Genomic DNA, 26742 nt, shown 5'->3' with positions numbered 1-26742 from the left:
AAACTGAGTATGGCTTCATGCATCAACCTGAGTCTCCATGCCCACTGTCAAGATGATAAATGCTTTTAAGGGTCTGACAGGCCACCGTTGGCCCACAGAACCCTTGGATGTCTACTTCAAAGTCTCCCTCACTAGCTCTTCCCTTCCTGACCTTCCACTGTTTGTGTTCTTCCCAGTACAATCCCAGGATCTTTCTTTAATTGTGATAATACAGGCAATTACATTAAAACTGGGGCCAAGCCAATGATTTGGTCTTGCTTCAAGTATTTATTTATTTATTTATTTATTTTTTGAGACAGCGTCTCACTCTGTTATCCAGCCTAGAGCACAGTGGCACGATCTCAGCCTCCTGAGTAGCTGGGATTATTGGCATGTGCCACCATGCCCAGCTAATTTTTATATATGTGTGTGTATATATATGATATATAATGTATATATAGCTGTATATACATATATATGTACATATATAATCTCATATACATATATATCTTAGAGATGGGGTTTCACCATGTTCGCCAGGCAGATCTTGAACTTCTGGCCTCAAGTGATCCACCTGCCTTGGCCTCCCAAAGTGCTGGGATTACAGGCATGAGACACTGAGTCCAGCCAGAATGATATTCTTTAAATATTTGCTCACCACTTTTTGAGAGAAATTGAGCTCTGCATGGGCATGAGGTGGGTTAGGGAGGCAATAAAAGTAGAAGCCCGTGGCTGTGCTCAGCCTCTGTTGTTCCAGGGGCTTCCTCTCTGATCAAACCTTGCATATCCATCTTGGCTAAATAATACTTAGCAGGGAAATGGATCTAGCTTCCCAAGAAGGGAATTTAGAGAACATCTATTATTACTTGAGCCTTGCTTAACTAGTATTCCCTCTAACCACATACTCCTCCGTAAAATAGAATATTGTAGATTAATTTCATCTTATAATACACACATGCACACATTTTTTTTTTTAAATTTCAGAGATGTTTCAGAACACTGTTTGAATTGATGCTGTTGACAGCTACCTGCTGACTTTCTCCTTTGTCCAGCTAAATTCAGAGAAAAAGCTTTGCCCGACCTGGGAACTCTTTGCTCTTTTCATAATCTAAAGTAAATGGACTTTATATCTCTAAAGCTTATCCATTCATTTTATTTTGTTTTTAATTGACACATAATAATTGTACATATGTATGGGGTATAGTGTGATGTTGTGATACATTGCGGAAAAATCAAATTAGGGTACCTATCATGTCTATCACCTGATACGTTTTCATTTCTTTGTGGTAAGAACATTCACATCCTAACTTCTAGCTATTTTGAAATATACAATGCAGTATTGTTATCCATAGTCACCCAACAGTGCAATAGAACAACAGAACTTATTCCTCCTATGTGACTCTACCTTGGGCCCACTGACCAATCTTTTCCTATCCCTCCAGTTCCCTACCTTCTCCAGCCTTTGGTAACCACTATTCTATTCTCTACTTCTATGAGATCAACTTCTTTAGATCCAATGTATGCGTGAGATCATGCAGTGTTTGTTTTTCTTGGCTGGCTTATTTCACTTAAGAATATCCTTCAGCGATCGTGCCATTGCACTCCAGCCCAGGCGACAGTGTGAAACTCCGTCTCAACAACAACAGCAGCAACGAAACAATGTCCTCCAGGATCATCTATGTTATGACAAAAAACATGATTCCAGTATTTTTTATGGACAAATGGTTTCCTTTGTGCATATATATCACATTTTCTTTATCTGTTCATCTGTTAATGGACACTTAGGTTGATTCCGAATCTTGGCTATTTTGAATAGTGCTGCAATAATTATGGGACTACAGATATCTCTTTGAACATACTGATTGTATTTTCTTTCTTTCTTTATTTTTTTTTGAGACAGAGTCACTCTGTCGCCAAGGCTGGAGTGCAGTGGCACAATCTCGGCTCACTGCAAGCTCTGCCTTCTGGGTTCATGCCATTCTCCTGTCTCAGCCTCCTAAGTAGCTGGGACTACAGGTGCCTACCACCACACCCGGCTATTTTATTTTTTATTTTTAGTAGAAATGGGGTTTCACCATGTTAGCCAGGATAGTCTCGATCTCCTGACCTTGTGATCCTCCTGCCTCAACCTCCCAAAGTGCTGGGATTGCAGGTGTAAGCCACCATGCCTGGCTACTGATTGTATTTTCTTTGGGTATATACCTCATAGTAGGATTGCTGGGTCATAGTTTTTTGAGAAACCTCCATATTATTTTTCATAACAGTTGTGCCAATTTACATTACCACTAACATACTATATGTACAATTTATCATACACAAAAAAATAAACTCAAAATGGATTAGGGACTTAAGTGTAAGACCCAAAGATTTGAAACTAATAGATAAAACATAGGATAAATGCTTTATGACATTGGTCTGGACAAGAAATTTTTGGACAAGTCTCCAAAAGCACAGGCAACAAAAGCAAAAATAAACAAGTGGGATTACATCAAACTAAAAAGCTTCTGCACAGGAAAGGAAAAATCAGAGAAAAGACAATTTACAGAATAGGAGAAAATATTTGCAAACTACTCCTCTGACAAGGGGTTGAATCCGGAATATATAAAGAACTCAGATAATTCAATAGCAAAACAAACCATCTAATTTAAAATGGGGAAAAGATCTGAATAAAGGTTTTTAAAGGAAGACATACAGATGGCCAACATGTATATGGAAAAAAATTATCAACATCACTAATTACTAGGAAAATGCAAATCAAAACCACAATGAGACATCTTACACCAATTAGAGTGGCTATTATAAAAAATGTTGGCATGGATGTGGAGAAAGGAGAACTCTTACACATTTTATTTTTAAAAATCATTTCATCACTCATTTACCTATTCATCAAATATTAATTGATCATCTTCTAGGTCATGTATTGCACGAGTTGGTAGGTATGTAAAGACAAATAAAACACAGTCACTTCCTCTAAGATCCATGTCTACAGGGAGAGACAGGCACGTAAACAAATCATTGTAACTCCATGTGGTGAGTGCAGCAGTTAAGAAATGTATAGGAAACTTGGGAATACAGAGAAAGGCAACCAACCCCAGACCCAGGGTGAAGACCTCAGAAAAGCCTTGAAGAGGGACTGCTTGAGAATTAATGGACTGGAGATGAATGGGCGAGGGTATAATAGGCATAGTAGATATCTGATCTCATCCATTCTGAGCTGATCCCATGGTTTATTTCCAAAGGCCACATGAGCTCTATGAACCCTCTTGTTCCTTTTTCCACACTGGGGGTTTATCTCACCCTCAGCCAAGTACTTCTTACATGACAGAGTGAAAACAAAACTCAATAATGGAATCCTTGGACCTAATAACAATCACTGGTAAATGTCCAATACTTCATTGTTAAGCAACAGTTCATTATGAAGCATGTTCATTATTTCATTTGATTTCCAGAATAAGTCTTAAGGTAGTCCTCCTCAACTGGAGTGATTTTACTCATGGGCAACATGTAGAGACATTTCAGATTGTGATGCTGGGGGCTGGAGGTTGTTCCCAGCATCTCTTGAGCAGGGAGAGGCTGTTAAACATCCCACAGTGCACATGACATCCCCCCGCAACAAATTATCATCCAGCCCCAAAATGCCAATAGCACCGTGGTTGAGAAACCCTGTCTTGAGGGTATCTTCATATTTAAAAATAAATAAATAAAACTGAGTTTCTAGGTTTAACTCTGTCTAAATTAACTCTGTGATCTTTGGCAAACCATTTAACCATGAGCTCTAATTATCCTATCCATAAAGTGAATATTTATTTTTAAATGAAATTATCTCTAAAGTCTTTTCCAAATCTAACAGTCTGTGAGAGCAGGGGGATTCAGATGTTATATATTTAAACTGAGAAATCAGTGAACAAAATTTTCCTGCTGCAGATTACTGTTGCAATATATTTATTCTCAATGAAGTAGTTTATTTGTATAATTAATAAAGAAGTCACTAGGCTAGATCTTGGAAGTGCCTTGAATATATATGACTGGGGTCCTGCTGTCTGACCCCAGCCGCATCTCTCCTGTGCAGCAGCAGAAGCTGTGAGTTCCAAGTTATCCTAACGCAGCACCATCTGGAAATTTAACTAGAAGGACAGAATAATTTACATGCTCACAAGGTGATTTCAATAACTTGTTGAAATTATTGAAGATTATCTGTGGCCCTAAGCCCCTTCTCTCCCAGCTCCATGTCCTATCACCTAACCACCTGCACACCCTGCTCTCAGAGACAGGTGATGACTACGATATGATATTTTGGGAAAGAGGTGTCAAAGTAGCCTCTCTGAATGGTGGACCAGTGAACATAAAAATAATCTCAGTTTATTGAGCTCTTCTTAGTACAACCTTCTATATGACCACCCTGGAGGATGAGCATTATTTTTCCTACCTGACAGATGAGGAAACTGAGGCTTTAGAGAGATTAAGTAATTCACTTTGATTTTGTTCAAGGGAATAACAAAAATTTGACAAATGATATGAATGTTACATTAGAAAGTATTAACTTTGTGGTCCTGATGAGATAGGGGCCAGTATTTTGAGTAGGCCTTATACGACATCTCACCCCTATCTGTGTCAGGAATGGTGAGGCAGTGTAGCATGATGGAAAAAAAAACACAGTGTTTAAAAGCCTAAATTTCCTCATTTACAAAATTGAGATGATAACTCTTGCCTCAGAGGTTGAATTTAGCAATATATGTTGAATGTAAATTACAGTGCTTGGAATACAGGAGGTGTTCAAGAAATAATGGTAGATATCATTATTACCATTTGTTCACTGGTACACTTGTGATCTCTAATATCTTTAAAACTGTAAAGAGGCAAGTAAATTAGAAGAATATGGAGTTAGGCACAAGAGGTTGCTCAGAATCAGCATATTTTATATGCAGACCAGACAAATTCAATTTAAACCCTTAGCATGGGTTATCGATTCTGCAACATATACAGTTTGTTCCATGAAAGTGGTGTGGGAAATTCTCATTCAACTGAATTTGTAAATAGAGTCATTTCTTACCAGATCATCAGCCAATTTACTCAACTCTCTTTTTTTTCACAATGTAAGGTTCTTCTTGAAAGAAATGTCTCATATTTAGATTTGATAAAAATAAATCCAGTTCTTTCTCTGTACTAGTACTATGCAAGGCACTGTCATTCATTATTTCGGTTCCCCTGGGGATAATGCTGGTGGAACTACACAGTTGAGGACTCTTATTGAGTCCCAGCAGTTTAATGTACCCATTGAGAAAGAACCTGACATCAGCCTTTCTCTCTTCTTGTTGCCACAGGAAAAGTAAGAGCAGGTGGAGAGAGAGGTTACAGACCTGGAAAACTTTCCTAGTTGCTTAGAAGCGTGGCCTTCCGGTCAACACATAGAGTTAAAGAAAGCTACAGCCACCGCAGTGAGTACTTTCTGGTTACCAAGGCAAGCTCCTCCCACCCCCCATTGCCACCTTTTTTATTTTCCCTAGATAGCAGAATCAAAGTGGATAGAATTACTTTGTGCATATATCCCAGTCACATGTTTTCATTTTTCCCAAGAAAAGCTGTACTGGATTGAGTCATGTCCTCATAATTTAGGTTCACCCAGAATCTCAGAATGTGACTTTATTTAGAAATAGGGTCTTTGCCGATATAATTTAAGATAATATCAAACTAGACTAGGACAGGCTCTGAATCCACTATCAGACAAGAAGAAGACACAGGGAACAGAGAAGACACACAGGTAGAACCCCACATGAAGGTGGAGGCCAACATCAGAATGATGTGCCAACAAGCCAAGCAACAGGAAGGATGGCCCATGGCCACCAGAAGCTAGAGAGAGCCATGAAACAGATTCTCCCCTAGAGGTCCCAGAAGGCAGCAGCCCTGCCCACACCACGATTTCAGACTTCTTGCCTCCAGAATTGTGAAACAACACATTTCTGTTGGCCACTCAGTTTGTGATAATTTGTTATAGTAGCCCTAGGAGATGAATACAGAAGTCTTGTTTATACAATTTCAATAAAGAACCTATTGAGGTGATTTTTAACAATAAATGATTGAATCTAGATGGACCCAATTGATCATCCAGAATTCACCATCATTGTCCCCTAGCATGCAGCAAGTACCCTTTTCTTTAACCTGCTAGGACCTTTTCAGTACAAAACAGTATCACAGAACACTTTGAATAAAGATTAAGTCCTGGATGGCATGGCCAGTTACTAGCAAGTTAACACAACATACCTTCTCAACTTAAAATTCTCTTCTGGTTGTTATCTGACTTTTGTTTTGTTTCATTTTTCAGTTGACCTTTGTTCTAAATTGAACTTGAGCAAAAATAACTGAATTTGATATGACAATAAGATATTGGTTTAGTTTTCTATTACAAAAAGAATTCAATTCATGGTGTGAAAAGTGTCAGTGGTCTTGCTGAATGTGTTCTAATTGATGATTAATGTTTTAAAGGAGTGGAGATGTTTTAAAGAAGACACTTTAGGTTTAAATCTTAGCGAGCCTAAAAACAGTCAAGAAAATGACAAGGCCATTCAGTGCATATCAGAAACACTGTCCTGCTACTGGGTTTCAAATATTTGTTCCTTTTGATTCTATAAGAGATTAAAAAAAAATGAAATGGAAAGTCATTTAAAAGTCAACACTTAGGACAAATAGAAACCATATGCAACTATCAAGTGCTTAGAAGGGTGGTCTATTGGGAAGGTGATAACCAGGCAGAGCATGGTAGTTCTGGAGCTGGCATTTGGCAAAGGGATGAAAAGTCTAGGTTCACACCATTCAACCCATAGCATTGCCTTCAGACTTTTCTGTGAAGCTGGGTGAACTCTGAGGAAAGATAAGGAATAAAGAAGAGATGAGGTGAGTAATGTGCTATTAAAGTCACCCTGATTCTTATCTGGGGAGTTAATAGGAAACAAAGATGAGAAGGATTTAGAAAAGTCTCCAAACATTTTCACTTTTTTTCCACCCATAGTACATCTGAACTTGAGAATCTTGCCTCTTGGTGTTTCCTCAATGGAAATTGTAAGCACCTATACATCATCTTTATAGTTATTATTTCACTTTGTCCTCACACACATAATACATACATATAAAGAACTGTAGGGAAGTTTCTATAACCTTATTTTACCTGCGACTCAAAGAGGTTAAAACATTTTTCTAAGCTACACAGCTAGTAAATAAATGAACTGGGATACAACTATTAATCTAATTCCACATTCCAACTATTTCTAATGTACTGTGTTGTCCTGTTGAAGAATCACTGGAAAGCTTTGTTCAACTGCTCTGAAAGTCTGATCAATCTAAATAGAAACTATGCACTGGTCATCGGTGATAGTATAGCACTAGATAGTAAGCTAGGTGGGAAACTATATATTTACTAAAATGTATTAATTTTATAATCTTTTATGTTTTGAATGTTAACAAACACACTTTTAATTCCCAAGGAAGTCTCCCTCTTTTTCCAAACGTCTTTTCTAAACAGATCACTTAATAAATACTGAATAATTTCCAATGACTATTTCACTGAGGATGAAGGAGATAACCAGATTAGTCTAGATCTCCTAAGAACTAGAGAAGGCATATTTCTCTAGGTAATCCAACTCAAGATGGAATAAATGGTGTCAAAATCTTATAACGTCAAACCAATTTCCAACATGTGTCATTGAATTTCTCTCTGTTAATTTAATTAGTTTATACAAACATCACTAATTCATATCTTTGGAAGATGAGCTCCAACCTACCCCTCAAAGTTGACCTAGCGCTTTATTAATATCAGATTAAGGCTATCATGTGGCAGGTACTCTATGCATTATTGCCTGTGATTCTCACGAGACTTCATAAAATGAGGTTGACTTCAGTTTCTTTTTTTAAATTAAAAAGACTTTAGATAAGAAATTATAAGCTTAGGAAAATTAAGAAACTTGTCCAAGATCCCATGGCTAGTCCTAAGACTTAAACTCTCATCTATCTGATTCAAAGATCATATTTTCCTCTTTTTTTGTGAAGAATGTTTTTATGATATCTAGGACATTGGAATTTTTATGTGATGAAAACTTTAGATTCTGTTGTAGTATTCCTAAAAAAATGTTCTTTTTCTGGTGGTTTTAGCTGACAATTTACTTGATTGGGCTCAAACTGTCTTTCTGTTGGCATTCCATTGGTAACTCAAACTTTAGTTCAGTTCATTTGTCCTTAGCTTGAGTGCCTGAAGTTTTCCCTATGTATGCAAAACTTAGAGTTCAGCCAGAGGTTTGGAGCAGAGTATATGCATAGAAGTTAAGGCTTTGCCTCTCATCTTTCTGGAAGTTTCCCTTCACTTTACAGCTGCTGTGGTTTATGTAAATTCTGTCCTCTGAGTCTCTCTAGTCTAGAAAAAAATACAGGTTTTCTGTATAGAGTGAACTGTTTGAGGTCTTCTCTCAGGTTAAAACTATAAAACTAATAAATTCATCTTATTGTGTTCTTCCAAGTTGTCAACCCCTCTCTAGAAAATACCCACTTTTGATTGTTTTCCAGTGTCTTTTCTTAATCCTACAGTGTGTTTTGTACTTTTTATGAAGTTTATACTTGTTATTCCCTGGAAGATTGTTTGATAGGACTTTATTCAGCTTTATCAGAAAGGAAGTTGAGACATATATTTTTATATTATGTATCATTTTATAAATAAAAAATGAGGCAAATGAAAGTAAGGAAATTGGTGAAATCATTTCAAAAATTCTATGCATTCATCATTAAATTTTAAAAATCAATTTCTGACTAATATTTGTGGATACCTGTGTTGTTTCATGCAATATCATCTTCTATGTCATCAAAATTATTGACAGTACTTTTTTTAAAGTACTCCATTATTGTCCCCAAGATTTTCTTCCAAGCTGGTAATAATTGCTGTGTATGTTTTAATGCTGACACTTTTTCATTTTTCTTTTTAAATTTTTAGAAGCTTTATCTACCTGTCAGGAGAAGGCATTCACATAACAACCTTTATTCGTATTTCTTCCTCAAATTGCCATTAATGGTTTACTGGTTGAAATATTTAAGAGATGCTGTTATTCAATAAAGCACAGGAATAAGTAGCACATTTACACATGTGCAGGCAGTGACAACTGTGTCACACTCATCACATAGTCAACAGCGACTATGAGATGATAGAAATTTTAAGGACCATTCCATAGTCAAAGATATTAAAATGTGAAAAGTGTATGTCTTATAATTAATTAAATATAGTATCTTAGAACCAAAAAAGTTGGCATTCTAATTCTGTGAGCTTTGTATTTTTGAATTTTCTCTGTTCTCTTTTATTTCTGCTTCTAAACTAATCAATTCTTACTTGAGTTCATTTACTGTAGTGCCTTTAAAAATGTTGTCAATAGTAGCTAACACCCACTCACTCTGACTCAACTATTTCTGGCAGTTATAGCACACATTACTTCTGCTCATATGCCTTTGGCCATAACTCCATCATATGGCCAATCTCAGTTGTAATGGAGAAATATTGTCTGGTGGTATGCTCAGGGGGTAGAGGAAGTGGATGAAGCAACTGGCCCGTAATGGCTAATGTTTGCCCACGGTACTATAGCAAGTAAATATCAGAGCTGGTATAATATAGTGGTTGAGACAATAAACTTTGGAATTAGACAGACTGTTTCAGTCTTGGCTTTGCCTCTTATATCTGTCTGATCTTGAATTAATTACTTATCTCTAAAACACAATTTTCTCGGGTATAAAATAGAAACCATAATAGTACCTAACCCATAAATCTGTTCCAGGGGTTATATGATATACTGTAATACACAAAAAAGACTGTACCAAGACTAGCTCATGGTTAGTCCTACACAATATTAATCAATTTGACTTAAAACTACATTTTTTCCAGTATGTCTCAAATCTACTCATCTCCTTCCATTTGAATAAATACCACTGATTAAAAACATATTTTGTGCTAGGAATTATGCTTTTTCTTAATACACATTTAATCATTTACTCCTAACAGTTACGTAAGGTAGACTTGATAATCGTCTGCATTTTACAGATGAGGAATCAGATTTGGAGAGGAGGTTGAGCATCCATATTTCCCTTCTCTCTTATTCGATGATAAATGTAATACATGACACTTAGAGAGACCTCCACTCAGGTGCCCAATTTTACTTCCTCCTCAGATCACTCTCTTGATATTTATTCACAGCCCAACTCAAATATTTCTTTCCTTATGGAGCTTTACTCAACTAATCCAGCACTTACTGGCCTCTGAGGAAATATTTTGTATATACACATCTCCTTTAACTTGTAGAATACCTGCCACTGTGTGGGATGCTTGAAGGGCTTAAAAAGAAAAAAAAACCTGATATCCATTCTTCCATTAATTAACAAAATAGCATTGAGCATTTACTGCCTCCGTTCCATTGCAATCTTTTTAAAACACAAATCGGCTCATGTTATTCTTTTGATTAAAATCCTTCAGCAGCTTCCCATCACCTGCTGGTGGAAACCCTGTCTACATTTCTTGTTATAAGAGGTTCTCCATGATCTCATCCCTGTCAGTCATTTCAGCTGCACCTCTCACTGCTTCTGCCTCACTTAGCTAAATCAAACTGTTGCAATTAACACAACATACCATCCTTCATTCCTGCTGCTTATTTTCCTGTTACACCTTTTCCCCATGCTTTACCCCAAAATTAGGGATTATAATATTTATGAAACCTCTGTTGCTATTATCAAGTATTACTAATGTTAAATTAACTTAAATTTGACCTAAAGCTCCCTCCATAGTTTGAATTCCTACATAGAAAACTGAAACCTTACTTAATATGTAAACAAAATGCAACCTAAGAGTATATTCTTGTAACAAACAGCTGAATCTCAGTCAATCATAGGAGTTGAGCTTCAGCCAATTAAAGCTGCCAACCGATCAGACCATCTCCATATAAGGCAAATGACAAGCTGTAACCAATTAAGCTGTTTCTCTGTCCCACATCCTTTTTCTGTACAAATACTGCCTGACCACATTGATGGGTGACACTCTCTGAACCTCCCCTAGTTCTTAGTGGTACTCAATTCATGAGTCTTTGCTCAAATAAACTCTGCTAAATTTAATTTGTCTCAAGTTTTTCTTTTAACACCAAATACTTGGTCCACCATGCCCCTACTCAATCCCACACAGAATTTTATAATAACATTGAGAAAACTTTATTGCACTTGATAATTTAAACATTTGTTTCCTCCCCTAGGATACTGAAGATAGGAAATGTGAGTTCACTCATTTCTGTAACACTAGGGCCTAGCATCATGGTTAAAAACCATTTTAATAATTAATCAGTTTTAATTAACAAGTTTGTTTTCCAGGTATCCACTACATCTGCCTCACAGTTTGAATATGCTCTTTCATATCCTATCTGACATTCAAACAGAACTCCTGTGGGTTCCCACACCCAGAATAGAATGTGTCAACCTTCTGTGTGCATTGACTCTTTGTGCTGGATTCACCAGAGATTTCTCATCTGTCACCCTGCAGGAAGAGGAGCCACCACCACTGCCCCCTGCCCAGCAAAATGCCAAACTACTTGCTGGTCTTCATACCATCTCTATGCACATTAGATTGGTCTCCTTGCTGCCCCTTGGTATGTGGCACTTACAGAGACCTCCGCTAAGGTGCTCAATTTTACCTGCTCTTTTCACCTTACCTTTAAACAGATCCACTTCTTAAGATATCCTTTATGTAGCATTTTCTCCCCTAGAGAATTTCCAACATTTGTGTAGCACCTTATAATTTATAAAGATTGTTCCGTTTAATCCCCAAAGCAATCTTGTGAATTACTATGATTATCATCTTAACTATGGAGATTAATATCTTCCTTATAAGTGTCACACAACATATGTTAGATAGCAGGGGTCTCAGAAGAAGAACTCAAAATTAGTTTAATTAATATTTGTTGAGCACTAAGATTTGAAAGTCAGTGGGCCTGGTGCCATAAGGCATAGAAGTGTGATCAAGTTATAATTCTTATTCTCAGAGAGCTAATATCCTTTTGGGAGGTAATAAAAACACAATGGTAGTAATACCAGTAACAATAATAACAACAAGTGGTTTATGATTACCTGCTATGTACCACTTTAGTACATTTAGCATATTTAATTTATTTTGATCCTCGCAATAATCCTATGAGGTGAACGTTGTCATGCAATTCTTATAGATAAGAAAACAATGGAATTTAAGAGAGGTTTAGTGACTTACTTAAACTTCCACAGCTAAGAGGTGACAGAGCTGAGCTTATGAATCTATGACTCTCTGACTTTAGAGTGCCTGCTCTTTCCACTACATCATATTGCCTCTTGGATACAAGTAACTATAGTACAATGTAACCTAAGAGATGAAGGACAGCAGAGAATAGAAGGTTTAGTTCTATTTAGGAGTAGAGAACTTTGGGTTTGAATTGAATCTTGATGCATGGATAACATTAAATAAGAGGGACTGGGGATTGAATTTGGGAGGGAAAATACCCAGGTAAAGAAAATAGTCTGAGGTATAGCCAGAGTGCATGGAAGAAGGAGAGATTAGTAAAATGTGAAATGAGTCTGGAAAAGTAGTTTCAGGGCAGACCAATAAGAAAATGGACAAACTTGATAGACATTGGAGAGGTAGAATCAACCAGAGCTAAGGGCTGATTGAATTTTAGGGAATGTCTTAGTCCATCTTGTGTTGCTATGGTAGAATATCATAGACTGGGTAATTTATAAAGAAAACAAATGTATTTCTTACAATTCTGGAGGCTGGGAAGTCCAAGGTTGAGGGGCCCACATCTGGTGAGGGCCTTAGTGCTGCATCATCCCATGGTGGAAACCGTAAGGACAAGAGAGCAAGAGGGGCTGAGCTTGCTTTTATAATGAGCCCACTCCAGCAATAACTAATCCACCCTCAAGATAATGGCATTAACCCATTCATAAGGGCAGAGACCTCGTGTCCTGATCACTTCCTATTAGGCCCTATCACTCAACACTGTTGTATTGGAGATGATGTTTTAAACACATACACTTCAGGGGACAGAATCAAATCACAGCAGGGAGTAATGGAGAGAAATAATTTCCTAAATTTTTAATTTGTAAATCTGAGAAAAAAAAATGTGTGTGCGTGTAGTTAGCAGGAAAAAAAAAGGCAGTACGTTTTGTTAGGGATATAAATATTAATTGATTTCTTCATTGATTATGCATGGAGATTGGCCAATGCTAGAAAATCATTGAGGCCAATTCTCAAGCTGCTGGTAATGTGCAATTTAATGTGCGACACAGCATCCTGCGGGTGACCCGGTCTGATCCATGCTCCTCCTTCACTTTGAATGAAAAGGAAATTTTCACTTTTGTAATGTCAGCTCAAGGTTGAAATATTACTTGGCCTTTCTCTTCCTCCAGTGTTTTAATAAAGGTACTAGAGCTGTTCGGAGATTGGAATCACGCTTAGAAGATCTGCGGCTGCTTTTAACTCCACAGAAGTAATTGAGATTTATGAACTCCTTGTTAATGCCTTAAAACAAAATGAGGAACTTGAAATTCCCATCTGTCAAGATTAAGGAGGGAAGAATTTATTTTTCTCTTAAAATCTTTAATGATTACTTTTCACCTTTCCCCTTTTATATCACTCAGGAGTAATATCCCCATGAGGGGTTAAAGATGCGTTAGGAGTAGAAATATGAAAAGCCTAAATCTTTATTTTCAATTCTGAAAATATGTTGAGCATTTGGTATATGCCAGAAATCCTGCCAAGCTCTAGGCACATAAAGATGAATACAACAGGGTACCTGGCCTAAGTACTAAGCAGAGTTTTGCTGACTTAAAATCCATTATGCTTTTGCTTCTACTATGTGTCACCAAATTTACTTTTTCTCACTTTTTCTTCAAGGTCATTTTGAAGACAGATTAAGTTGCCCAAAGTCAAACAGTAATAGTTGGGATTAGATTCTCCTTCTGATTCCAAAATTTTAGAAGAATGGGCTGTTATTTTGTTCAACATATGTAATCACGATGGCTTCTGAGAACCTTTGGTCTTCGGCTTCAAGTGAAACCAAGTAGACTTGGTTGGCTACTGAGAAAAAGTCAGGTGTAGGACTTCACCTGGGGAGTAAGGTGCCTGGTCAGGTCTGCAGTGTGTGTGTGTGTGTGTGTGTGTGTGTGTGTGTACACACATGCATGCAGATTTGTAGAAGAATTTTCTCCACTGTCATCCTGCAGTGGGTTGTGGTCTTTCTTGTGAAATTTTTCCCTGGAGTCTATTTTGTGAAATATAATTTAAATTGAAACGCCAGTGATTTTTAATCATACTCCCAATTTATATCTCATGTAACCATATGCCAGTGTCCTCGGAGTGTTACAGGGATATGAATTATGCTGAAATTGGATTAGGCAAATACATATTTGCCTTAAAAAATACATACCCAGAGCAGTAATTTAATTCTTCCAACTCTAAAGATTCAGAAATACCCTGTGTATCTTATCAGCAGCTCATTATGAATTTTCTTCTGGGCTACTTTCTCTGCCTTTTCATTTTCTTCTAGAATCTACTGTATTTAACAAACATTATCAACTGAAGGAAGTCAATTTATATCAAAACCATCCCTAAATGTAAGAAAATTAGGTTTTCAGAAGAAAACCTATCAAAACCTTTCTTCCAATTCTTCAAATTGGGGGGAGCAAAATAGAAGGCAATTAAGAACAATTTCCCTTCCAAGTAGATACGTTAAGCTGCATCAAACTTGAGTATCTAAATAGTAATTAGACCAGAGCTTCAGACTCCAACTGATTGTGAGACAGTCATTATCTTATTGTTCTGTAGCAGCATTGTGTTTTGCTGAGGACACTAATATGGGCAAACACTACTGAAGGGTTGCTAACTCTAGGGTATTATTATGCTGTATAGTCTGTGGGAAAAATTTATCAATACTAATAAAGGCATAGGTTTAAGCATATGACAGGAAAAGAAAGACTATTGGAGCAAAGATTCTTCTTCAAATAATTCACCAGTTCTCTTCTACATTGCTTCAAAAGTGACCCCATGGAGTGTTTATAATTGTGGTTTCTGGCACTAAATGGCCAGGGTTTATACCACTGCCCTGGTCCTTCACAGCTATGAGGTCTTGGCTAAATTATTTAACTTCTCTGTGTCTTAGATACATCAAAAGGTTGCTCTGAGGATTAACTGAGTCAACATATGTGAAGTACCTGAAATAATGCCTTGCATAGAATATGCATTCAATAAATGTTTGCTATTCACTTTATTTCAGCTCGGTTTCATTGTCTGTAATTGGATGTGGTTGGAAACATAGTGACCCCCTCACCACCACAAAATATGTTCACATGCTAATTTCTGGAACCCAGAAATGTTACCATAAATGTAGCAAAAAAGACTTTGCAGACAGAATTAAGGGTTTTGAAATGGGGAGATCATCGTGGGATTTTATTATTCAATATAATCACAAGAGTCCTTATAAGAGAAAGAGGAGGGGGGGGCGGAGCAAGATGGCCGAATAGGAACAGCTCCAGTCTCCAACTCCCAGCGCGAGCGACACAGAAGACAGGCGATTTCTGCATTTTCAACTGAGGTACTAGGTTCATCTCACTGGGGAGTGCCAGACGATCGGTGCTGGTCAGCTGCTGCAGCCCGACCAGCGAGAGCTGAAGCAGGGCGAGGCATTGCCTCACCTGGAAAGGGCAAGGGGGAAGGGAATCCCTTTTCCTAGCCAGGGGAACTGAGACACACAACACCTGGAAAATCGGGTAACTCCCACCCCAATACTGCGCTTTAAGCAGACAGGCACACCAGGAGATCATATCCCACACCTGGCCGGGAGTGTCCCACACCCACGGAGCCTCCCTCATTGCTAGCACAGCAGTCTGTGATCTACCGGCAAGGCAGCAGCGAGGCTGGGGGAGGGGCGCCCGCCATTGCTGAGGCTTAAGTAGGTAAACAAAGCTGCTGGGAAGCTCGAACTGGGTGGAGCTCACAGCAGCTCAAGGAAACCTGCCTGTCTCTGTAGACTCCACCTCTGGGGACAGGGCACAGTAAATAATAACAAACGCAGCAGCTCTGCAGACGCAAATGACTCTGTCTGACAGCTTTGAAGAGAGCAGTGGATCTCCCAACACGGAGGTTGAGATCTGAGAAGGGACAGACTCCCTGCTCAAGTGGGTCCCTGACCCCTGAGTAGCCTAACTGGGAGACATCCCCCACTAGGGGCAGTCTGACACCCCACACCTCACAGGGTGGAGTACACCCCTGAGAGGAAGATTCCAAAGCAAGAATCAGACAGGTACACTCGCTGTTCAGCAATATTCTATCTTCTGCAGCCTCTGCTGCTGATACCCAGGCAAACAGGGTCTGGAGTTGACCTCAAGCAATCTCCTACAGCTACAACCTACAGCTGAGGATCCTGACTGTTAGAAGGAAAACTATCAAACAGGAAGGACACCTACACCAAAACCCCATCAGTACATCACCATCATCAAAGACCAGAGGCAGATAAAACCACAAAGATGGGGAAAAAGCAGGGCAGAAAAGCTGGAAATTCAAAAAATAAGAGCGCATCTCCCCTGGCAAAGGAGCGCAGCTCATCGCCAGCAACGGATCAAAGCAGGACAGAGAATGACTTCGACGAGATGAGAGAAGAAGGCTTCAGTCCATCAAATTTCTCAGAGCTAAAGGAGGAATTACGTACCCAGCGCAAAGAAACTAAAAATCTTGAAAAAAAAGTGGAAGAATTGATGGCTAGAGTAATTAATGCAGAGAAGCTCACAAACGAAATGAAAGAGACGAAAACCATGGCACGAGAAATACGTGACAAATGCACAAGCTTCAGTAACCGTCTCGATCAACTGGAAGAAAGAATGTCAGCGATGGAGGATCAAATGAATGAAATGAAGCGAGAAGAGAAACCAAAAGAAAAAAGAAGAAAAAGAAATGAACAAAGCCTGCAAGAAGTATGGGATTATGTAAAAAGACCAAATCTACGTCTGATTGGGGTGCCTGAAAGTGACGGGGAAAATGGAACCAAGTTGGAAAACACTCTTCAGGATATCATCCAGGAGAACTTCCCCAACCTAGTAGGGCAGGCCAACATTCAAATCCAGGAAATACAGAGAACGCCACAAAGATACTCCTCGAGAAGAGCAACTCCAAGACACATAATTGCCAGATTCACCAAAGTTGAAATGAAGGAAAAAATCTTAAGGGCAGCCAGAGAGAAAGGTCGGGTTACCCACAAAGGGAAGCCCATCAGACTAACAGCAGATCTCTCGGCAGAAACTCTTCAAGCCAGAAGAGAGTGGGGGCCAATATTCAACATTCTTAAAGAAAAGAATTTTAAACCCAGAATTTTATATCCAGCCAAACTAAGTTTCATAAGTGAAGGAGAAATAAAATCCTTTACAGATAAGCAAATGCTTAGAGATTTTGTCACCACCAGGCCTGCCTTACAAGAGACCCTGAAGGAAGCACTAAACATGGAAAGGAACAACCGGTACCAGCCATTGCAAAAACATGCCAAAATGTAAAGACCATCGAGGCTAGGAAGAAACTGCATCAACTAACGAGCAAAATAACCAGTTAATATCATAATGGCAGGATCAAGTTCACACATAACAATCTTAACCTTAAATGTAAATGGACTAAATGCTCCAATTAAAAGACACAGACTGGCAAACTGGATAAAGAGTCAAGACCCATCAGTCTGCTGTATTCAGGAGACCCATCTCACACGCAGAGACATACATAGGCTCAAAATAAAGGGATGGAGGAAGATCTACCAAGCAAATGGAGAACACAAAAAAGTGGGGGTTGCAATACTAGTCTCTGATAAAACAGACTTTAAACCATCAAAGATCAAAAGAGACAAAGAAGGCCATTACATAATGGTAAAGGGATCAATTCAACAGGAAGAGCTAACTATCCTAAATATATATGCACCCAATACAGGAGCACCCAGATTCATAAAGCAAGTCCTTAGAGACTTACAAAGAGACTTAGACTCCCATACAATAATAATGGGAGACTTCAACACTCCACTGTCAACATTAGACAGATCAACGAGACAGAAAGTTAACAAGGATATCCAGGAATTGAACTCATCTCTGCAGCAAGCAGACCTAATAGACATCTATAGAACTCTCCACCCCAAATCAACAGAGTATACATTCTTCTCAGCACCACATCGTACTTACTCCAAAATTGACCACGTAATCGGAAGTAAAGCACTCCTCAGCAAATGTACAAGAACAGAAATTATAACAAACTGTCTCTCAGACCACAGTGCAATCAAATTAGAACTCAGGACTAAGAAACTCAATCAAAACCGCTCAACTACATGGAAACTGAACAACCTGCTCCTGAATGACTACTGGGTACATAACGAAATGAAGGCAGAAATAAAGATGTTCTTTGAAACCAATGAGAACAAAGATACAACATACCAGAATCTCTGGGACACATTTAAAGCAGTGTGTAGAGGGAAATTTATAGCACTAAATGCCCACAAGAGAAAGCAGGAAAGATCTAAAATTGACACTCTAACATCGCAATTAAAAGAACTAGAGAAGCAAGAGCAAACACATTCGAAAGCTAGCAGAAGGCAAGAAATAACTAAGATCAGAGCAGAACTGAAGGAGATAGAGACACAAAAAACCCTCCAAAAAATCAATGAATCCAGGAGTTGGTTTTTTGAAAAGATCAACAAAATTGACAGACCACTAGCAAGACTAATAAAGAAGAAAAGAGAGAAGAATCAAATCGACGCAATTAAAAATGATAAAGGGGATATCACCACCGACCCCACAGAAATACAAACTACCATCAGAGAATACTATAAACACCTCTACGCAAATAAACTGGAAAATCTAGAAGAAATGGATAATTTCCTGGACACTTACACTCTTCCAAGACTAAACCAGGAAGAAGTTGAATCCCTGAATAGACCAATAGTAGGCTCTGAAATTGAGGCAATAATTAATAGCCTACCAACCAAAAAAAGTCCAGGACCAGATGGATTCACAGCTGAATTCTACCAGAGGTACAAGGAGGAGCTGGTACCATTCCTTCTGAAACTATTCCAATCAATAGAAAAAGAGGGAATCCTCCCTAACTCATTTTATGAGGCCAACATCATCCTGATACCAAAGCCTGGCAGAGACACAACAAAAAAAGAGAATTTTAGACCAATATCCCTGATGAACATCCATGCAAAAATCCTCAATAAAATACTGGCAAACCGGATTCAGCAGCACATCAAAAAGCTAATCCACCATGATCAAGTGGGCTTCATCCCTGGGATGCAAGGCTGGTTCAACATTCGCAAATCAATAAACATAATCCAGCATATAAACAGAACCAAAGACAAGAACCACATCATTATCTCAATAGATGCAGAAAAGGCTTTTGACAAAATTCAACAGCCCTTCATGCTAAAAACGCTCAATAAATTCGGTATTGATGGAATGTACCTCAAAATAATAAGAGCTATTTATGACAAACCCACAGCCAATATCATACTGAATGGGCAAAAACTGGAAAAATTCCCTTTGAAAACTGGCACAAGACAGGGATGCCCTCTCTCACCACTCCTATTCAACATAGTGTTGGAAGTTCTGGCTAGGGCAATCAGGCAAGAGAAAGAAATCAAGGGGATTCAGTTAGGAAAAGAAGAAGTCAAACTGTCCCTGTTTGCAGACGACATGATTGTATATTTAGAAAACCCCATTGTCTCAGCCCAAAATCTCCTTAAGCTGATCAGCAACTTCAGCAAAGTCTCAGGATACAAAATTAATGTGCAAAAATCACAAGCATTCTTATACACCAGTGACAGTCAAACAGAGAGCCAAATCAGGAATGAACTTCCATTCACAATTGCTTCAAAGAGAATAAAATACCTAGGAATCCAACTTCCAAGGGATGTAAAGGACCTCTTCAAGGAGAACTACAAACCACTGCTCAGTGAAATCAAAGAGGACACAAACAAATGGAAGAACATACCATGCTCATGGATAGGAAGAATCAATATCGTGAAAATGGCCATACTGCCCAAGGTAATTTATAGATTCAATGCCATCCCCATCAAGCTACCAATGAGCTTCTTCACAGAATTGGAAAAAACTGCTTTAAAGTTCATATGGAACCAAAAAAGAGCCCGCATCTCCAAGACAATCCTAAGTCAAAAGAACAAAGCTGGAGGCATCACGCTACCTGACTTCAAACTATACTACAAGGCTACAGTAACCAAAACAGCATGGTACTGGTACCAAAACAGAGATATAGACCAATGGAACAGAACAGAGTCCTCAGAAATAATACCACACATCTACAGCCATCTGATCTTTGACAAACCTGAGAGAAACAAGAAATGGGGAAAGGATTCCCTATTTAATAAATGGTGCTGGGAAAACTGGCTAGCCATAAGTAGAAAGCTGAAACTGGATCCTTTCCTTACTCCTTATACGAAAATTAATTCAAGATGGATTAGAGACTTAAATGTTAGACCTAATACCATAAAAATCCTAGAGGAAAACCTAGGTAGTACCATTCAGGACATAGGCATGGGCAAAGACTTCATGTCTAAAACACCAAAAGCAACGGCAGCAAAAGCCAAAATTGACAAATGGGATCTCATCAAACTAAAGAGCTTCTGCACAGCAAAAGAAACTACCATCAGAGTGAGCAGGCAACCTACAGAATGGGAGAAAATTTTTGCAATCTACTCATCTGACAAAGGGCTAATATCCAGAACCTACAAAGAACTCAAACAAATTTACAAGAAAAAAACAAACAACCCCATCCAAAAGTGGGCAAAGGATATGAACAGACATTTCTCAAAAGAAGACATTCATACAGCCAACAGACACATGAAAGAATGCTCATCATCACTGGCCATCAGAGAAATGCAAATCAAAACCACAATGAGATACCATCTCACACCAGTTAGAATGGCGATCATTCAAAAGTCAGGAAACAACAGGTGCTGGAGAGGATGTGGAGAAATAGGAACACTTTTACACTGTTGGTGGGATTGTAAACTAGTTCAACCATTATGGAAAACAGTATGGCGATTCCTCAAGGATCTAGAACTAGATGTACCATATGACCCAGCCATCCCATTACTGGGTATATACCCAAAGGATTATAAATTATGCTGCTATAAGGACACATGCACACGTATGTTTACTGCAGCACTATTCACAATAGCAAAGACTTGGAATCAACCCAAATGTCCATCAGTGACAGATTGGATTAAGAAAATGTGGCACATATACACCATGGAATACTATGCAGCCATAAAAAAGGATGAGTTTGTGTCCTTTGTAGGGACATGGATGCAGCTGGAAACCATCATTCTTAGCAAACTATCACAAGAACAGAAAACCAAACACCGCATGTTCTCACTCGTAGGTGGGAACTGAACAATGAGATCACTTGGACTCGGGAAGGGGAACATCACACACCGGGGCCTATCATGGGGAGGGGGGAGGGGGGAGGGATTGCATTGGGAGTTATACCTGATGTAAATGACGAGTTGATGGGTGCAGCACACCAACATGGCACAAGTATACATATGTAGCAAACCTGCACGTTGTGCACATGTACCCTACAACTTGAAGTTTAATAATAATAAATTAAAAAAAAAAAAAAAAAAAAAAAAAAAGAGAAAGAGGAAGGCAAGAGGGTCAGTCAGAGAAGAAGATGTGAGGAAGGAGGCAGAGGTCAGATTGATGTGACTGCTGGATTTGAAGAATGGAAGAGGGTCATAAGCCAGAGGACACATGCAGTTTCCAAAGGGAAGGGCAAGGAAGTGGATTCTCCCCTAGAATCTCTAGAGAATGCAAGCCTGCTGACATTGATTTCATGAGACTTCTGAGCTTCATAACTGTGAGATCATAGGTTTATACTGTCTAAACCACTACCTTTATGGTGGGGTCTTACACTGGCCCTGGGAAACTAGTACACTGGACTGTTCACAAACATGCTGTGGCCCCTTACTGCTCCCCGTGCGAGCAGGTGCTACATTGCCAGAAGTTCGAGTTTCCTCCTAATGTGACTTCTAGGCCACATTTTCTACTGCCCCCATTCATGAACTCTGATGTACAGTGACCTAGATTTGTATCCTTTTTCTGACTTGCCTCCTAGCCTGCCATCTCTTTGTAACTACTATGCATTTGGCTTTGCCTAGAAGGTTGTTTTTCTTTTCTCCCTATACCAAAATTATTTTCTATCCTGCAAGGCTACATCCAAATGCCTTCACAGTCTTTCAAATCCTTGTTGTCCCTTTGTCTTGGCTCAGAGATCTGTCCTTCAAGGCCTAGCTATGTGCAGACCAAGCTGGCTAATAGAAAATAACCAAATAGCCAATGCACGAGTATATTCAACATTCAATCTCTGTCATTGCCAGCCTGTGTGCATTCATGGGAGACCATCACTGACCTCAAGCTCCTGGGGCATTCTCTAGTTTCCAGAGCCCAGAGACTGAGTTTGAGTCATTGACTTCATGGCTTTAGGGGCCTGAGAACTGGACCCCTGTGAGGCCAACCTGGCTGTTGCTGGTGTCCTTCCAAGCTCTGTCTTTGCCTACCCCACCCTCATACCTTCGTGCACTGGTAGCTCTTTGTGAACTCTCACATCTGTTGATTTCAACACGAAAATCTCTACTTTTGTGTTGAGACTAAAAGTAATCACATTAGGAAAAAATAGAATCTTGACTGATTCTTTAAATCTGAGGGTTTTGTTTTGTTTTGGTAGATAATAAGGTCAATCAAGGACAGAGGACCTCATGGCCTGTCTGTGACATTAGTTTTAATGGAATTAGTGCTCTAAAATAGCCCAATCAACTCAGAGAGCAAAAATGAAGAAACTGAAAAGAGAATTTACTCAAGGTCATACAACAAATTGATGATTGGTTCGTGACTTGGTTATTAGTTCTCATTGACTTTCTGGTGTTATATAATGACTGAGTCTTACTTTCTTTACTTTTATCTGATTCCATCAACTCTTTTTCTAAGTGTAACCAGGAAATACCTAGCAGCATGAGGCCTCAAATTCCAGATTCTGAACTTGAAAGTGATAAAGAAGTTTCACATTTTGAACAGAATTAGATTTCCGTTAAAAATTATAAACTATATGAATTATTAAAAAGAACTTTTTAAAACACACAAAATTCTTTCAAGTTACTATCATAAACATAATTATCAAATGTATGTTCTCATTTAAAGAGATGGAAAATAATGTGGACCATTTCTAAACATATCCGAAGTAGATGTGTATACACATACACACACACACACACACACACACACACACACACAGATCAGTGAAGAGAGCAATAAGGCTATTACCTCTATAGAACTTCTATATTACTTTTATAGACATAAATTCTATATTTGTGTAGCCTAAGTTAGGAAAATGACCCTTGAGATAAAAATTGCTTGTAGGAATGCTCCTCAAAGCATTGGCTTACCTTAGCCTATTAGGACCCAAGTATCAATAAAAAATCACAGTGGATATGCTACTTCCACATCTTTCCCTTCTTTTTCAATGCCCTTCCTCTCTTTCTGGAAACTCAAATTGAATGAATAAAGCGAAATTAACTTCAGATTTAAAACTTCTTTCTTCACAAATATAGGTGAAAACCTGAACGTATTGGAAGGTTGCTAACCTATGACACACTGAATATGTTTTAGTAACATATCTGCATAAAAGTGGCTGAATTTATTCTAATAAGAAAAATATTATGTTCAGAATTCCCCCTTTCTTAGTTAGTGATTTATATTTGAGGAAGATTAGCCACCAAACATATTTCTACTCTTAAATTATCTCACTACAGATCCAATAGAAGCCATCATACGTAACAGCAAACAGAGATGGCATAGGAATTCAGCTTAGCAAATATTTACCAAACACCTACCAGGAGCCAGGCACTGTGGCAAGTTTTGAAGAGAATGACATGAATAAAACATTGTGTCTATTCTCAAGGACTCCACAGTGCAAGTCTGAAACTGCAGGTGTCTAATAAATGTTTATAAAATAAATGAAGGAAATGTAATCGAGGAGCAAGACCTATGAAGACGAGATTGTAATGCTGTTTGATTAGACTAGTGACAAAGTATATGCACAAAATACAAATATAACACAGAAGAGAGTGGCAGAGTTTGGGAAGGATGTGGAGAAGGACAGCAAAGTCACCTTCCAGAGGAGGTTACACCTGAGTTATGTTGTAAAAGATGAATAGAGATTTCTCCTGCAGAAAAGGTGAGGAGTCCAGAAAATCTTGGCCTTCAGCAACCTCGACCTAATTGAACACTTCCTTTGATCCTTAGAAAGCTGCATCTGCAGATAATCCTAGAGGAAGCTACCCTATCACTGTTCATGCATCTACTAATAAAATAGATACAGTACACTTTTTCCTTTGGCCACATGAAGAAGAAACTCATGCATGTTTTATGAATGGAATTGTAAATCTTCAAATCTCTTAAGCTGCCACTCTTTTGAAAAGTTTTAATGTGTTCTTTTACCTGTGAATTTATTTTTTATATTCCACTTAATGGTTGAAATGTATTTTTTTTTTTATTTCTAGAAGTTTTCAGTCAGTTTTACATTAAAAGAGATCTGCCACAGATATTTAAACTTGTGATCATCACTTGTCACATTATACTGGTAGTAAACACACAATGCAATAACATAAGAGTAATAAATGATAATGATGATACTAATAATAAGAGTCAAACTAGTTATTTTCTCCAAGGAAGCTACTTCTTGTTTGTTTATAAAATTCTTTTGGGCATCTTTCAAATTAAAAACAAATGTGGAGTTAAGCCAGTTTTATTTCCTTTGAAAACTTACCTTGGTAATTTAGAATGTAGTGTCCGGATACAATTAATGGAAAATTTGGAACATCAGACAAGCTCTTAGGAATCCAGTGGGTCATCAACAGATTGGTTCAATTTTAAGAAAGAGATTCCTTCTCTTTCCTGGAACTTGAGTCATCTTACATAGACATCCTCAAGTTGGCTTGTGTTGACCAAAACTTCACTTTCTCTTAACATATAGCATTCCATCCTGGAAGTAACAGCTGGTAGAAAACCTTGTTCTTGGTGTTCTCCTGGGTGTTTTATTTTAATTCCTGCCTTTTTGGAGTCTTGATTCCTCAACATACTTGTGCCTCTCTTCTTGCAAACCATTTAAAAATATGAGATCTGAATAAAGCAAGGCATATGCTGTCCTAATTTATACAATAAAGTAAAACTGCTGCCTGCCTAAATCCATTACTTTAGTTTAGTTTCCCCTACATGACCAACGTACCAATTAACTATTGTTGGGTGATTTCCCACAGCAATGCGAGTCTCATAAAAAGATTGCTTACTGTCATTAAATGATTTAAATCAATTATGTAAGCAATAAACTCCCATTATCTTCCACATTTATTTTTCTTTACTTCTATCTGATTCCACAGTTTTTGAGTTGTAGCCAGGCAATATCCAGCAACATTTGATCTCAAATTCCAAATCCTGACCTTGACATCTCAAATTCGAGATCTCACATAGAATTTAGTTAAAAAATTATTTATGTACCTTGTTCAATGACTGAGTTAAACAATATTTGTTGTTATTCAGTATTTCCCTTGTGTATGTTGATTCTTTCTTGCCATAGACTCCTAGATAATTAGGGCAAAATCAAGGCACTTAAGACAGGTTGTGGCAGAAAATTCTTGTTATGACGGAGGCTCAAGAAAGTTAAAAAAAAATCTTAAGAGATTAGGAAAGTGAGTCCTCCTCCTCCTGGGTGAATAGAAGGGAAGATTTTTATATATATTTTTTAAATATAAATGGCCTTTTTTTTATTAAGTGAGAAGTTGAAATATACAGGGCATATTTTTTAAACCTTCTATTGCACAAGCTGAAAGCTCTGGAAATCTACTTTCTTTTTTGTCATGTAAATTTTGTGAATGGACTAAAAGGTCTTTATTCTGCAGGTAGGGCCGGTGGGTGCCCTTGCACTCATATTAAAGTCAGAGAAGAAAACTGCCTCAGGATGAGATAGATGTTTGATGACAGAGTGGGGAAATATTTAAAGATCCAGTTTGATGAGAGCTCCACTGTACTCTAATAGTGAAAGAAGTTTGTGTGCTTTGGGCTTTGGATTTTCGATTGAGGTCTATTTTTTCATTCTCAGATATTTTTTAATTTGATGCTTACATTTCTTACATACTTTGATTGTTGCATACCTAATTCTCTACTCTTTCACAAGGGAAATATTAATTTGGACTCTTTTACAGTAGATTCCTTCGATTCTAGGGTATTGTTCCTTTGGTTTCTCAAAACTGGATTCTTTAGTAATAGGGTGAATGTTTTAGACAATGACAAGAAGCAGTCTTTAATATTGTTCTTCTATCTGGGAAAAAAATACCTTGAGGTAATTTAAATGGATCTAGGAAATGGCCAGGGCATAGTTAAATTTTTTTATTTTATTATCATATGTGACATTGATCCTGAGCTATAGCTTATATTTTTCAAAGATGTATTTGCTTAGTTCCTCTTGTATTTAATTAGAAAAGAGTATATTAGAGGTATGAGGGGCTTCAGAAATAAAAAACATCTAACTTCCCTTTCAAAATAGAAATCTCCTCTGAGAACTCAAATATAATGAGGTATCTCTGTGTTTAATAGACTTTTCATCTGGTTTTAGTCTTGGAGATTTTTGACAATCTAAGGAAAGCTTTAAAC

General features: G+C 38.1%; 1 long non-coding RNA gene across 2 annotated transcripts in view; it reads left to right on the top strand.

Moving 5' to 3' along the window:
• Positions 1-26742, top strand: part of LOC119627072 (uncharacterized) — a 316279-nt gene that overhangs the window by 182307 nt on the left and 107230 nt on the right. For both annotated transcript variants that reach the window (XR_012095487.1, XR_005243110.2), the window contains exon 2: positions 5301-5414. This is a non-coding gene — a long non-coding RNA (uncharacterized lncRNA). The remainder of the gene's footprint in view (positions 1-5300; positions 5415-26742) is intronic.

The sequence above is a fragment of the Chlorocebus sabaeus genome, chromosome 14 (genome assembly GCF_047675955.1).
Source record: "Chlorocebus sabaeus isolate Y175 chromosome 14, mChlSab1.0.hap1, whole genome shotgun sequence".
NCBI lineage: Eukaryota > Metazoa > Chordata > Mammalia > Primates > Cercopithecidae > Chlorocebus > Chlorocebus sabaeus.
Note: the sequence above shows the minus strand (reverse complement) of the source record. Positions and strands in the feature narration are given on the sequence as shown.